At 43.5% G+C, this 16,772-nt stretch overlaps 1 long non-coding RNA gene across 1 annotated transcript in view; it reads left to right on the top strand.

Moving 5' to 3' along the window:
• The first annotated feature begins 4,451 nt into the window (after positions 1–4,451).
• The window catches only part of LOC309541916, a 61,682-nt gene continuing 49,361 nt past the window's right edge, over positions 4,452–16,772 (top strand). The window contains exon 1 of the long non-coding RNA XR_014224000.1: positions 4,452–4,991. This is a non-coding gene — a long non-coding RNA (uncharacterized lncRNA). The remainder of the gene's footprint in view (positions 4,992–16,772) is intronic.

Genomic DNA, 16,772 nt, shown 5'->3' on the forward strand with positions numbered 1-16,772 from the left:
GCGGGAGCCGCTTACAGCGAGATAGTGCTTTGCCACTTGCAACTCACGGGCTTTGGGGTCATCGGTATGCCCCTGATTCGGGGGGTGGGCAGATTCAATGTGTTCAATCACTTTATCTTCCAGAATTTCCACTCCTTCTCCTGTTGTCTCTCGGAATTCAGATCTCAAAATCTCTTAACAGTGATTTGAATATTCTCTTTTAAAGTTCCAAAGTAAGTCACTGGGATTTTCTGAATCATACTGATTCTTCCCACCCGTTCAGCACTTATGACACAGCTAAAAATCCAACAGAAGGAGACGGAGACTTGTAAAAAACGTAATGTCAGAGCTGCTTCCAGATCCGAGCTCACAGAGGATCACGCTAGCCAGCATTCACTGTATAAAAGTCTTTATTGATTTACAGTTTCCATTTTCAAGCTGTAGCGCGCTTATAAGCTAGACCGGCGAAGCTCCGTCTGAGTCTCCGCCTCCTGTACACCAACTTAATACCCTAGCCTTACTCCACCTTTTCCTCCTGACCGTTCTTCTCTGGGTCCCTCTGCCCCCCGTGGTCTCTTCCTTCCGGGACTCTTCTGACGCTGACCCCCCGGACCCTTCTGTCTCCTTGCGGCGGGCTTTAGGACCTGGCTCCCTTTCCGGGCTGCTTACTGTGCCGCCTTCCTGTGCATTTGAACTTGGCGCGCGCGCCCAACCTTCCACTTTCCACTTGACCGTTTCTTCTCTCTCCGATGGAGGCGTGGCCACTCCTGACTCATGTCCTCCCCCCTGCGGCGAGCCGCCTGATCCCGATGCCTGGCGCCCTTCCTCCCCACTGCGCTCTGTTGGGGATGTTGGCCCCGATTTCCAACTGCTGCTCTCTGAACCCCCTTTTGTCCCTTCTTCCTGGGGTGTCCCCCTAAGCTCCCCCCTTGCTCTGGTCACTGGCGCTCCTTTCTGTGAATCTTCCGATTCACTGGACAGACTCGGAGATCTCGGGTCGTCGTCATCGCTCATCTTTCCTTCGGACTCCTCCCCTTCACTCTCTGTTTCCTCCCTTGCCCTCGCCTCTGCTCCTGAACCCCTGACACGTAAGTTATAAATTATAGGCAGCAAAGAGTCATTATTTGTTTTTTATCATTCTAAGGTAATAAATCTTTCACTCTCTTGAGAGAAATTCCAGCCTGTAGCCTTAAAAGTTTTCTACACCATCTGCAGTGCTGTTTGGTTACCAGTGTGCTATTTAATTGCCAGATAGAGAATCCAAATTATCTTTTTTTTCTTTTCAGTTCTATTTATAATAATTAAAAGAATTTAATGGTGCAGACCTTGAACCCTTGTTAAAGGACGCTTATGCAGTGTTGAGCTGTTGACATATTTCTTGTTTTGGATGTTTCCTCAAACCCCCCTGGGGGTGCTTTTTCTTCCATTGGTGTGATGACAAAATGATTCTTCAGAACTTTTGAGGCATCTGCTCTTTGACACCCCCCCCCACTCCAAGAGGGGGTTAGGTAGTCACATTAGAAATCTGACAAGCATTTATCATTGCATAAATATATTCAGCTAGCAAGAGCTCAGGTGAAGGCATCTGGACCAACATACTTCAAAACCAGAAGATCTGTTATACCTTTTCAACACAAAAGCTACTTTTTCTGGGAAAGTTCTGATCTAGTCTCCATAGCTTTCTTGAGAAGCCTTATGTGGGCGCACCACTGCTTTGACTAAAGAATCCAGAGTTACATACTTGGCTCCTTTTATTTTGGTTAAAATGTTTGAGCCAGCTTTAAAGGACAATCAGAGCCAGAGTCAAGCTGGGCAATAGTTTCTTGCTAGAACCACAAAGGTTGCTGTTTATCAAGGAAAACAGCTTTCTGATATGCTGTGCACCAAATTCCTGATAAGACTCTTGAGTATTCTAGATAATCTGCTCTTCATTGCTTCTCAGCACGCTGAGAGTCTTTCCAGTACGTCACAGTGGAATGTACATGTACTCCTACAGTTCCTAGCAACAATCGAAAGCAACTGGAGAGAGGTATTTGGATTATGCTAATTAGGCAAGAGCATTTTTTTCTTTTAGCAAGCTGGATTTACAAAAGCGGACCCAAGGGTCAGCACATAGCAACAGCCTGGAAAAAAGGAGGTAGCCCCTCTCTCTGGTCTCCTCTATTGCCAGATTTTCACAGGGTATGCTTGGGGATAACTAGTGAAGGCAAAGCATCCTTCCCTAATCCCCTCCAGCTTCTCTCCTCCAGCTCCAAATGGGTGAAGAGCAAAGGCTGAGTCATCTGTGTGTGCTCATCACTTGATGATTTGCAGTAAACCCTATTATGGCCTCAACTAAAGCAGATTGTGTTCAAGACGTTGACATGCTCATCATGCCATGAAAGCTCTATTGGCAGTGTTTGATCTGTGCCTGCCTCACACATGCAAGAAAATAACATTTGCTGATGAAATCATTCAACAATTAATGTGCAGGTAAAAACTCACTCTTACGTCCTTTCAGTATGATCTACAGAACAACAAATATCTAGTTTTTGCTTATTTTTTCCACAGGATTTTGTTCGCTTGTTTGTTTGTTTTTGCACCTTCGCTACTTTTTTCCTTTGCAGAGGTTCTCACACTGGTCTGTGGACCACTGCCGATCCATTACAGATGGATAGGTTGGAAAGGTGGACAGGTTGCAGAACACTTGAGAATATCTCTACTTGCTTGCCCCCCCCCCAGGACAGAAATCAAGGTCATTTTGATCAGAGGTGGATCATTAGTCAACCAATCTTCCCCTACAAACTGAGCAGTTAGAGGAACCATTCTTAGTGGCTTGAGATCAGGCTTGTGATTTTATAGTGCACTGGAGGTTTTAAGAATGGTGCCAGCTCTGGGGGGGGGGAGTTATTAAAATATATGTTATATATGGTACATGCTTTTATTTCTTGAACAAAAAAGTGGTTTGTCAGGGACCCCCAGCAATTTTCAAGTGGTCCTTTAAAAAATAGGTTTTGAGAACCACTACCTTAAGGTATCATAGTTTTTGCTTTAGATCGGAAGCTGTGAGCAGGGTTCATGTCCTTCATAATTTTTGTACAGCAGGAAAGGGCCCCCAAAGTTGATTGGCATTGCCATTCAAATGGTGTTCATGCACCGTGTCATGTTATCAATTATGTGAGGAGGGGCTTACCTGGACCCCCCTAATATTTTATTCATGTTTTATTTATGCACCCCTGTGCAGCACCTTCCCATTATAGGCACTTCTCAAATAAATGCCCCAAACACCTTTCTTCAAGAACATGCTTCTGGTCTGGAGAAACCACATTCCCCTAGCATTTAAGTTATAGCATATTGCTCTTTTGGAAATACTGTCCTTACCTGAGCTTGTGATTTGAACTACTCTTCTAGAATGAGATTGTGTGAGTATCAAGGGCACTATCCAAAAGGTGCCTATTACACTATTGATGAGTATGACACAACTGTTCCTCCTACACACACACACACACACACACACACCATGTTGAAACTCTACTGTTCAGCCTGCATAGCAGGGTCAAGGACCACCGTTCCCCATATGAACAGACCCAGTCCCTGTGGTGATCATCTGAGGGTCTTCTTTGTGTGCTTTCTCCATGAAAGGGCGGCAACATGGGTGGCAACATGGGAACATTCTTCCTTTCTTTTCTGTTTTATTCTCTCAGTCATTTCTCTGTTTTCTTAACTTCTCACTTCCCTCTGTGGCCCCCTAGTCTCATGCCCCCCCCCCATTTACACAGTGTTCATCCGTGGCCCCCTTGGAATATCCTGGGGGGGGGCAGCTGAACACTGACCTAAAACATTTGAAGAGCACCAGACTGTGGAAGGCTGTCCCAGCAGGAACCTCAAGTCACCTCAAATCTTGCTATAAGTGGAATTTGGTGATAATCTAAAGATATAGATACCATTTTCTTCTCTTTCTATTTCCACAAATTTATCTAGTCTTAGTGAGCTCAATTATTTCTTAGAAATTTTGTAAAGAACAAACTAACCAAAAACATCTCCATGCTTTGCATTTGGGGTAGTCAGTTTCAGTTCCAATATTCAGAAGTATGATTTAGGAAGGCCAATGGGATATAATCACCAACATTTCCCTTCCCAGTCTTTCTAGTCACATCTGATTCCTCAGAAATATTTTAATCTTAGATTAGTTCAGATAATTCTACACACCAGCAATATTGCACTAGGGTATAAATCTCTTTAATAAAAGGTTTGTTTGTCCTATCAGAAAATAATTGGGTAACTTTACTCTTAAATGGCTGTGTGAATAGATTCACCCATATGTTTGAGTGGTTCTATAAAATATGAAACACTAATGCAGTGGTGTCCAAACTTTTTTCAAAGAGGGCCAGATTTGATGAAGTGAAGGGCCATGAGGGCTGGCCAAAGGACCAACCAAGGTTGTTGGGTGTTTTTTAGGGTTGAAGTTGTTGAGGTTTTTCTAGGATTTTACCCCAGGAAATGAACTGCCACGGGGGCTGGATTAAACTGACTGGCGGGCCAGATTAAGCCCCTGAATCAGACTTTGGACATGCCTGCACTAATGGAATAGCTGTAATTATTAACTTACATTGGTTTAACTGTCACAGTTTTCCTCAAGGAATTCTCAGAATTGTGGTCAGGTAAGAGAGCTGAGAGTTCTCTGCTATGAATTCTTAGCTCGCCTTTCAGGTTCTCAGGGGAGGGGGAATGATATGATGTAATTTATAAGATTGTAGTGCAGTCATGCCGTGTGATGGCATAGATGTTGATAATATTTTCTGAATTCTTGTTGGGAAGAGTTTCCAGGTAACATGTCATCATGTTATAGAATAAGGCAACCCTCATGCTTGTTGCTATGCCTTGATATCATAGTAACCATGATGTCATAGTATGGAATATATAGGCAGCATTTTTTTTCAAAGAAAATGTAGTTCTCCCCTTTTAAAATCTCTGGTATCTTGATCCATGGCAAAAGAGAGTTTATATCTGCCAGAATGGAGTTCCTTCAGACTGTAAGTGTTTTCCATTATTAATAATCCATTTTCAAATGCATTAACATGCTGAAGTTGTGTTGTTTTTGTTCCATAAAGTCTACTCACATGTCAAATATATTTATATGTGTTAAAATTCAGAATGAAATAATGGCACAGGTTACATGACCAGGGATCAGAACATGACTTTTTGTGCTCCACATATTTTATGCTTCATTTATTTAACACATTTCAAGCCCATTGTTTAGGGTTCCTATCCTCCAAAGGTAGATGACAATGCATCTGTGAGGGGATGATTAGCTGCTTGTGCTTAAAATTGTGCTCCCTCTGAGTTTGTGCGGCTCCACAAACCTCTGTGTGTGACAGAGCTCCTCAGACATGTCTGCTCTAGTCACTAGTAGAGTCTGACAGTGGCTGCCTGCGGAAGCGCTTCCAGCAAAGAAGCTCCTTAACGGAAACGCGTCTCCTGGACTCACGACGTGGCAGCTTCCGGCGAAGCATGGGTCTCCCTATGGTTGCTTCTGACACCTCCCCGCTGTTTTCGCTGGACGTGTCTCTCACCCCTCCCTCTCCCCTGCTAGTTCCTGCCTTGGCTGCTGCGTCTCTCTCAGCATTCCTGAGATCCTCCTCCAGAGACCCCTCGCTCCCCCTGCTGGTCCCTGCTTTAGCTGCTGACTCCCTCCCAGCCTCTGGGAGCCCTACCACCTCCCTTTCCTCTGATGTCAGTTCCCTGACAGCATCATTACACCACAATATTAAAATCCAAAACTTTTAAAATAACAGTAAAATGAAAAGAATAAAATAATGAGATGACGGGTAGCTTTCGCCTTCTCCCTTTCTAATCAACTTGATACATAAAGTCTGGAGCTATAGTGGGGCACCATTTCAGTGCGGGAAAAGGCTTTGAAGAGATTTGGGGGCAGGCGGAGAAGTTTCATCAGGGTTTAAAGGCCTGGTCTCGGAACATATTCAAGATTAAATTACATAGAACCAATATTATTTGGTCAACACACAACAACAATTGAAAAGGAAAGGGAAAGGGAAAGGGAAAGGAAAAGGAAAAGGAAAAGGAAAAGGAAAAGGAAAAGGAAAAGGAAGAAAGGGTCTTGTTTGTTTGATATGATTACCAAGCTAGGCATGTGTGTGATTCTGAGGTTGGCTCCTGAAGTGCCATCATGGACGCTGACCCCTTCCTGGGTGGACACCAGTTGGGGCCTGTTGGGCAGGGAGAACAGAGTGCACATGGCTGGGCAGCTGCTAGGGAAAACCCCTCAGTCCCCCTGGACCTCTGGCTCAAGTTCCCGCCTGCTGCAGCATCTCAAATGGGCCAGTCCCGACTTCCGGGTTAGCGCGATCGGCCAATGGCGGATTCCCTCTGAGCTCCGGAGGGAATCGACTCCGTAGGATCGGGTCTTGCCGCTCCGGCGACGCGGGGACCCTTAAAAATCACAGGCGGGGAAGCCTGTGAACCTGGTGACTCGGCAGGCACCATTTGCGCCCCCCAACCCGTGAAGGAGCCTTTTTAAAGGCTTCGGAACGGGAGACGGGGTGAGTGGCGCGGCATGCCATGGTCGGAGAGCGCTAACTACTTCTTGTGAACAATTGGACCCTAAAGCAGCAACCCGTGAGTAGTACGGAAATTGGACTTTTAAAGGAATTTTTTTGTTGAATTAGGCACGATCGGGGAAGACGTAAACAGGAAGTCCGTCTCCCCGTCTTATAAATAATCTAAAGCAAGGACTAACTAACTAAGGTCGAGAAGATTTTTTCCTTCTTATTGGGCAAAAGATATTAATTTCACGATTTGGCAGTTTAAGTAATTTCTACTGAAGGATAAGAGTCAATTTTTGGAGCTGAGGTGTCACCCTCCCCCCCCCCCGGACCTGGGAGTGATCCGCGAGAAAGCCTGTTGGAGAGATATTGAAGAGTTTGACAGCTGTCAAGCTAGCTGTCAAGACGGAAAAAGTGATCTTTGTTTTCTATCTCTGTTGGATATATTTGTTACAATTTGGTTATACTTTGTTGAAAACAAGGAAGAACTGATACAAACTAACTTGATTTTTGGATTTGAACTGGATGGAATACTAAGTAACCAAAATCCCTCTAGAGGGGGTTTTGGGACATTAGAAGAATGGCTGAAGGAGGGAAAACTCAAGCTAAATTGGACAGAATTTTCTTTCTCTTGGGAAAGTTACAAGGCCAAATTGATGTTTTGGCTACTAACGTTGCAACCCTGGACTTAACAGTAAACAAGTGCATTCAATTTGATAAGGATTTGATCCAGGAAGTTCATGCAGCTGGACAAGAGGAGAAAGTTGAGAACTTTGAGAGTGTGGAGAAAGAGACATATGTTGTTTCTGAGGAAAGGGAAGGAGGAGATGTGGTGTCACAGACGACAAAGGAGAGCCAGAGTTCTGACATGATGGTTACAAAGGAAAATAAGAATTGGATGATGAAAACTTGGCCTAAACTGGAGACTGAAGAATGGAGAGATCTCTATATGTGGAGATCTGAAGATCTAAGGATTACAAATTTGATCAAGGTGAAAGTTGGAGCTTTGGGGACATTTGGATTTGAAAGGAGTAAGAAACAAGATTTGGGCTCCACTTTTAAGTATGGTGATCTGGCCCCCATTGGATTAGATCTTGCCCCCATTGGATTAGAGCATCTCTGAGATTTGGTGTTGAATATTAAGGACTATCAAAAAAACCGGCAGAGAGGAACTGAGAGACAGTTAAGGGCCTCGGATGTGAGATCTCCAGGCTGATAGCAGACTAAGACTGATGGACATTTGTTGGGGATTGAAACCGGGAAAGGGGATGGGGTGGGGTTTGGGGATCCAAAGGGTGTATAAATATAATTTGTCTTTATCTTTTATTTTGTTTTGATATCAGTATGAAAAGTGGGGAATTCGTGGAAAGGAATTTGGGTCGACTTTAGAAAAAAGGATTTAAGAATGAGGACTGAGGTATAAATTTTGAGGTTTATAAGGTAAAATTGGTTTTTTAAAATGAATTAAGTATAAAAAGGTTAAAAACTGGGGATAAGAACTTGTTGGATTTATAATTCGAATGGGAATATAAGAAGGGGAGGTGTGGGGAAGTCAGGGAAAGATGTTATCGAAAATAAGGATTGCAAATTGTATATATTTTTAATTTTTCTTTTTGTTTTTTCTTTTCGGCTTTTTAAAATGGAAAATTCCTAATAAATATTTAATTAAAAAAAATAATCAAATGGGCCAGTCCCTGGCCTCCCAGTGGGTGTGCCTCGCAGGCTGAGAGGGCATTGACTACACGCCTGCCCTCTATTGTATTCAGCATTGACTTATATCTTCACTGTACTTTATCATTAAGCAAAGTCCTGTGGAAAAGGACTTGAATCAGCAAATTTCTAGAAAACATCACAGAGTTACAGTATATGTATTTCCAAGTGAACCTCAAAGACTTAGTCTTTGTTGGCCAAGGAAGATCAGCAGTTCATTGTTCCATTTTCCTGAGCTCTCATGTGTTAATCATTTTAGATTACAACAACAACAACAACAATAAATATTTAAAAAATTATTTATACCCCGCCCTTCTCACTTCAAAAACCGGGCATCTAAAAACAAATTTAAAACACTTAATTGTAAAAGCAGCATAAAATACAATATAAAAACATGTCTAACAATAAAATTCAAAGTTCAGAAATCAATTTAGGGGAAATCCATCTAATAAGCATTAGATAATCCCCAGGGCTGCTGGCTGAATTGGTCCTACTTGGGCCAGCGAGGAGGCCAGGGGAGAATTAGCTGTGGGGTCTCAGAGCGGGTAATCTTTATAAAAGGGGAGGGGGAGGGAAGAAAAGGGAAATAAAAGATCAGGCTGAATTCAAATTAAAGGCCAGGTGGAATAGCTCTGTCTTACAAGCCCGACAGAAGGAGATTAAATCCTGAAGGGCCTGAGTCTCATGGGACAAAGCATTCCACCAGGTCGGAGCCATCTCTGAAAAGGCCCTGGCCCTGGTGGCGAATAGTCTGGCTTCCTTAGGGCCTGGGGCCTCTAAACTATGGTTATTCATGGACCTTAAGGTCCTCTGCGGGGCATGCCAGGTTGGCCCCATAAATATGAGGGCCCTAAGCCACAAGGGATTGTTGTTTCTTTGTCCTGACAAGCTCACTGGTTAGCTCAAATTTCAAAAGAGAGCAAGGCAATATACCCAATTCATGCTTCTCCACTCCTCTTGTTGAAGGCAATGAGCTTGTGGTTAATAGACCAATGGCATACTGTCCTTATACCGACTTTTCACTGCTGGGCAGCTGTTCCATGCACTGCTCACAAAGCTGTGAGTCTTTAGATGTTCCAGCATTACTGTGGGATGAATGCACAGAAGAGCATATATGTAGTGCCATTATTAAGGGTACTACTGTGTGACCCCCCCCCCCAATATGCTATGCCAGCCTTTCTCAGTCATTGGTCTCGAGATGTTGTTGGGCTACAAATCCCATCATCCCTGACCACTGGTACTGCTAGCAAATGATGATGGAAGTTGTAGTCCAACAACACCTGGGGACCCAAGGCTGAGAAAGACTGCCAAATGGTCACTTAGTATTTTGCTCTTATTTTTTTGGACATGTGACTGATCTTAAGAGTCTGGGTGTAATCCTTGACGCCTCCCTTTCCATGGAGGCGCAAGTTACAGCAACAGCCAAGGTGACATTTTCCCACCTTCAAGAAAAATCAAGCAGTTGGTCCATCAAGCAGTTGGTCCCTTACCTTTTCCGCCCCGACCTGGCCACAGTGATCCATGCAACGGTCATCTCCAGGCTTGACTACTGTAATTCGCTCTACATGGGGCTGCCCTTGAAGCTGTCCCAGAAACTCCAACGGGTGCAGAATGCTGCAGCGAGGCTCCTCACGGGGTCTCTGCCATGGGAGCATATTCACCCAGTGCTTTTCAAGCTGCACTGGTTCCCGGTGGAGTACAGGGTCAGATTTAAGGTGCTGCTTTTGACCTTTCAAGCCCTTCACGGCCTAGGACCCTCGTACCTATGGGACCGCCTCTCCCGGTCTGCCCCACGGAGAGCCTCAAGGTCCATAAATAGCAACACCCTAGTGGTCCAGGGCCCTAAGGAAGTTAGATTAGCTTCAACCAGAGCCAGGGCCTTTTCAACTCTGGCTCCGGTCTGGTGGAACGCTCTGGCTCATGAGACCAGGGCCCTGCGGGATCTGATTTCTTTCCGCAGGGCCTGTAAGACAGAGTTGTTCCGCCTGGCCTTTGGCTTGGAGCCAATTTGATTCCCTCCCTCCCTCTCTTTCTTTTTTCTTTTTCTTTTCCTTCTCCTTTCTTTTTTCTTTTCCTTCTCCTCCTGCGATGAGGCTACATTTTAATATTTTAATGTTCCATTATTTTAATGTTGTATTTTATTTTTGTTTTTAAGTAGTAATCATTCATCTTGTTTTTATTATTGCTTGTAAGCCTCTCTGAGCCCGGCCTTGGCTGGGGAGGGCGGGGTATAAATTAAAAATTATGATGATGATGATGATGATGATGATGATGATGATGATTAGGCTTATCCTTTTACCTCACTCTAGTCACAGATCTGCACTTTAAAGCTCCATGTCCAAACTGGGCATGGTGCAGTTTTACACTTAAACCAACTGAGATTACATCTCTGTAAAATGGCTATCAATTTCCAATAATAGCTACCAAACTTGAGTTGCAGACAGGTCTAAATTAACCTTAACGCTGATCTCTCCTCTTATATGCTTATAGTCAGAGTACTCTTATATGCTTTAGTCAGAGTACCAAACTAAAAGGCTTGAATACTATGAGCATATAAGTTATGATGGCTGCAGTCACATGGTTTTTATCAAGTCCCTTGTTCATACTGTGGTCATATATCAGGTGAATCTGAGCTGTTTCATACATGGCACTTCCATGAATAAGACTGCGCCTCATGTGGAAATTTGGCTCTTATTGGAGCCGTAGATAAGCTGTTAGCCTATTCGTCCTGTGGGGGTCATTTATAAGGAGGCTGGAATTGGGGAAAGGGTTAACTTCCCACCCCATGCCCTGTCACCCTCCTACTGCCCAGGGCATGTAGGATGGTAGCCCCACACCCTAGTCATACAGCGCTATAGCCTGTCGCAGTAGCTGGCAAGATGCTAAATGGAGCAATGGTCTCAACTATTATGCAACTTGACAAAGTTGTAGCATGTGGACTTCGTGTGTGATAAATAACATTTTATACTTAAATAAGTTAAATAAGTAAGTCAAAACATATTAGCATAGCTGTAGGCTTGGTTGTGGGTAGAAAGATGGAAGAATGACATATGTAGCTTTGTGGAGTTGAGAAGTCACCCACGGTGGAATTGGCAGCAAATGAGCTACCGTGTTACACTTCTGTACCAAACCAAGTACTGAACAGGACTGATGGACTTTGGGGTCTTAAATCTCAGCGGCACCCTTTGCAATGCTAAAATTTGGGGGCCCCAACCTCTCCCGATCCATTCTACAGCGTTGTTGTGGCACCCCCTGCAGTGTGGCACCCAGTGCAGATGAACTGGTCACCCAACTCTAAAACTGCCTCTGAATAGGCTATAGGTCCCAGATAGGATTAGTTTTAAAACCAGGGTGAGTAACTTATGGCCTTCCACTTGTTGGCAAACTACAACTCCCAGCAGCCTCAGCCAATAATGACAGGGATGACTGTAGTCCAGCAATGTATGGAGGCCACAGGTTCCTCACCCCTGTGTTAAAGGAACAGTACATTGCAAGAAACATTCCATCTTTGGCATGGCCTACATGCTCCAGTGATATATACTCTACTAAAAAAATCTTCCTAAAGGAAACCTGCCCCATTATGTTCTACAATACCAGAAAACTTGAACTAAGCATATTTAGGTGTGGGAATTTACTTCTGGGTACCGGTAAATATGAATAGGACTGCATAGCATGCAACTGTCCTGTTTTTACGGGGGCATCCCGGAATTGTAGAAGCCTTCTCATTTTATCCCCATGGGTTGTGCACCTTCACAGACCAGCTACTGCCGCTGCTGCCCAGTCACCTGCTGCCCCCCGCTATAGATGCACAAGGAGGTTGGACAGGCACACGAGCAAGTGGTGGGAATGGGGGCGAGTGGGCAAGCAAGCGGGCAAGCAGCAGCAGCAGCGGGATGTTGTGTGGGACAGATGCCGCCATTTCCTCTTGGGAAATGTTGGAGTCTGTGGGACTGTACTGTATAGCATTTGCGTTTGTATTTAGATTTCCACCATAATAGGCACCCCTAGGCTGGTGCAGTAATACAGCGGAAACTATTTCCTTTAGAACCATTTTCTGTCTTGTGGTAAAACAAAAACCAACTGTATATAGTGGTACCTCGGGTTAAGTACTTAATTCATTCTGGAGGTCCGTTCTTAACCTGAAACTGTTCTTAACCTGAAGCACCAATTTAGCTAATGGGGTGTCCCGCTGCTGCCACACCTCCGGAGCATGATTTCTGTTCTCATCCTGAAGCAAAGTTCTTAACCCAAGGTACTATTTCTGGGTTAGCGGAGTCTGTAACCTGAAGCATATGTAACCTGACGCGTATGCAACCTGAGGTACCACTGTATATAAAAGCAAAGAGTGCAAGAGGACCTAATGATTTATTTATTCAAGGAAACCCTTATTATGCTCTCTAAATATGTATAATATATTTAAAAGCCTCAAGACAGACATGCTTATTGTTGATTATAGGATTATGAGTTGTCATGAAAGGGAACTTTTTAAAATAGCAATATTTTAAATACCTGAGCATATATTACTCAGAAATTGCTGGGGGCTGCCTCTTGAAACAAAATACTATATATAATGAAAAGATGCTGTCTGGTTCAAGCAAACAGAATGAGCACATTCTAGCAAGATTCAGAAAGGATGTTTATTCATGCATTAATAAAAGCTGTAAACAGGGCAATGATATATTTAGCTTGGACATGTAGCATTTATTCCTGTTTCATTCCAACTCTTTGAGAAGCATGATGCTTCAGCATCATTATTTCCTTCTTCTGTTTCTCAGCCTTGTGATTTGACTTAAAGTTGGATCCCCAAAATGGATGAAAGGGATGCAGACAAGTCTAGAGCTTGTTTCTTTAGGTGCAAGAGGATGATCTGTGGTAAGCCTTGGGCTTGTGAACTCCCCTTTCAGCTCTTTATAGAAGACTGAAAGCTCTGGTTTTCATTTAAAGCTGTGACATCTGAGCTTGGTGAATTGTGTCTTGTTTAAACTATGGCTAGTAAGTACAAAGCAAGATCAAACTATGGTATCAGATCTCTGTTTGTTCTCAAACCACAGTTTAATTCCTTGGAAATCTGTAGAATTGGATGGCTTTGGGAATCTGGTTAGTATAATATTGAAAACAGTTCATCCTCATGGGCATGAGAGAGGCGGCAAGAGGAGGGTGAGTGTGAAGGCCAAAGGCTCACAGCCATGGTTTATTCTCACAGTGGGAACCCAGGGATCCTCATTACATCTGAACCAAGACTAAGTCTATATTATGCATTCACCGTCAGAATGGATGGAAAGAGGTGTATTGCAGGGAATTCTCTGTAGCTGCACAGTGCATCCCTACAGCAAATACGAATGCATATGCCTTGAGGGGGCAGTAAAAGGGGATGAGTGGGGAAGGAAAACTCCTCGCTCCCCTCATTCAGTTTATCTAGTGGAAAAATTGGAAGTGATGGGGGGGAATGGGATAAAACCCTCTTGTAAACTGTACTTTTAAAAAAAATTAAGAGAGAAATGCTTTTCAATGCATTTAAAAAAACTGTTTCAGATATACTTTAATCCCTCAAAATGCTGTCAAATATCTGTAAAATAATCCACGGTATCTGGCATGACAATCCTTGCAGACTATAGACATACAGAATTCTTATATCGTCTCTGCTTCAGATCCCTCCATCTTCTGCAGCTTGTGAAAGAAACTGATATTTATTTGCAATATATTTGTACACACACCAAATCATGCCAACCTCCAAGGAGGGAGAGTCCACCACATCCCAAGGGAGACTGTTCCACTGTCGAACAGCTCTTCCCATCAGAAAATTATTCCTGAAGTTTAGTTGAAATCTCCTTCTTGTAACTTGAAGCCATGAGTTTGGGTCCATTCCCCCTGTTTTGCTAAATCAATTACAGGTTCTCTGATGGATCTTTTATAGACAATAAAGCACTTATTGGGGGGAAAGGTTTTTATCTGAACAAAATAAAACTTCTAATGTAAAACCACCCTCAAACAATCAATGAACTACCCTCTTACACAAAGAGAAAGGACTTATGGCCCGAAGGTAAGGGTTGATTGCACAAGGCCAATCCTATGCCTCCTCGATCCTCTTGCGCACTTCTACTACACACCCAGAGCAGGAGAAAACAAGCTTGTTTCCTCTTCCATGTGACAGCCCTTTAGAATTTTGAAGATGGCTATCATATCTCCTCTCAGTCTTTTATTTTCCAAGCTAAACATACCCAACTCCTTCAGCAGTTCCTCATAACCATTTCCAGGCCCCGATCACCTTGGTCACTCTCCTCTGCACACGTTCCAGCTTGTCAACATCCTTCTTAAATTGTGGTGCCCACAACTGGACACAGTACTCTAGATGGGGTCTGACCAAGACAGAATAAAGTGATACTACTCCTGACCTGGACAATAGACTTCTGTTGATGCAGCCTAGAATAGCATTAGGTTTTTTGCTGCTGCATCACATTGTTGACTTATGTTAAGCCTGTGGCCTCCTAAGACTCCTCGATTCTTTTCACATGTACTACTGGCAAGCCAGGTGTCTCCCATCTTATATTTGCCATCATTGTTCTTTTTTAGAGTTTTCTCCTCTGTAGAGTCGTCCCCCCCCCCCGAAGTTCTTTTGTACTTCTGCAAGTGTTGTGGAATCCCTGCTCATACCTTTCTCTTGTGTGTGGTCTGGTGCTGCATTTGGCTTTGTACTCAGAGAATGAGTTTGCTGCTAGTATATGGGAAATACCTGGCCGTCACTAGACTTCTTCTTCATGGTGTTATTCTCCTCCTCCTCCTTTGTCTTTTCTCTCCTTGGTCTTATTTGCCCATTTTGCCATTTAGGGTTATAATGGGTGCTTGTAAAAAGAAGCAAGTGGGTCTCCCCATAGTACTGTGCCCAAATTTTTTAACTATTCTCAATTAATGAGAAAATAACTTGCATTTGAACATTTGCAAAAGTGAAATTCTCACCAGGGAGGTGCAGTGTTTTTGTTCTGCTTCTTTTAGGTGGCCAAGGGATTTTTGTGAGTTCCCTTTCCTTCATTTATTCTGCAAGTCATGCCACCAATGGTCTGCCCCCTGCTGCAATCCTGGGCACCCATGCTTGAATTAAAGTCTCGGAGCAAGATATTGCATGGTGACTCCTCTCACAGGATTTCTTAAGTTCATGAGCCATGGGCATTCAGGGAGGCTGCTGGAGAAACATTTACTGGAAATAAAAATGCACATACCACTCTCAGATCCTTGTAATACGATATGGTAAGCTCCAAAACTCCACACCCATAGAAATTCTGAAGCAGAAAGATGGCAGCCTCTTTCACTGGGGAGGAAAGGTTTTGAGAAACTGGAGGACAGATTTTGTCACAGCAGTTTTCATCACAGCCATTCAAAAGACAGCAAATGAAGCTGAAAGACACCGAGGATGAAGAGGATGAGGAAATGGGGAACAAAATAGTGCTGATCTGTATTAACTATGAAAAGGCGAGTATTATTCGTAATTTGTTCACAGAAGTATCAAATGCAAAATATAAGAGAATATTGAAATTCAGAATTACTCAGTGCCCCCCCCCCCCGATAGCTCATTATTTACTGGAATCTTTATAAAAAAAGCTAGACACTTCTCCTTAATGGAATATAGGCTTTAAAAAAACTATGCTTAATAGAGAATAAGCAGTGATAAGACAAATACCTTTTAGCTCTTCCCTCCTTTTTCCTCTTTTCCTCTTTCCATCCTCTGTATTATTCACTCAATGCCGCTACTTTCCAAATACTGCTCTGAAATGCTGCTTGGGTGAGTAATTTAGTAAATGATTGCTCCAGACTGTAGGGCTAAGATGCACAATATTTCTGAGGCTAGATTTGAATGGCTTTGCTGGTGGAGTAATGTCTCTGGCAGTTCTGGTACTCCTAGCTTGCTGATAAACTGCTTGCAAGCCTAGAGTATACCCTCAGCCATCTTACACGTTGCCTAGTATCTCTGGTACTTTTAAAATAATACGTGTTGTTGTTGTTGTTGTTGTTGTTGTTGTTGTTGTTGTTGTTGTCGTTGTCGTCTTACAATCACTGCCCAAAGCAGTTAGGAAAGCATTGTGGGAGAGAGAAAACAAGCCAAGGACTCTTCCTTCTCTGTAAATGGACAGATGATACTGTATAGACAGTTTTGGTTCTGAGTCAGCACCCCAGTTCCCTCATGCAGCAGAGAGCTGATAAGTCCATTGCCTGAATGGTGAACCTGGGCAGGCTGACCCTACTTGCAAACTGAAGCAATTCAAGCAAGATGAATTTTCACTGGCTAACACATGTTCAAGTACGTATGGGTCCTTTAAATTTCCCCTCCCGGCTTTCTTTTCTCGCAAGAGCATGCTAAATGAAACAAGAGCAAATTACGAGGACTGAGCTTCAGGATTTCCCCACACAGCTTTTGTGTCTTTCACAGCACCTAGTGACCTCTTGGCCTCCAGTGTAAAATGGGTAGGAAGAGTCTGGAGATCTGGCACCCAGCCAACATCAAATTAATTTCCTTCCCTGTGAAACAGCTCTGGTTTCATAGCAAGGAGT

The sequence above is a fragment of the Podarcis vaucheri genome, assembly GCF_965113315.1.
Source record: "Podarcis vaucheri genome assembly, chromosome: 10".
NCBI classification, from domain to species: Eukaryota; Metazoa; Chordata; class Lepidosauria; order Squamata; family Lacertidae; genus Podarcis; species Podarcis vaucheri.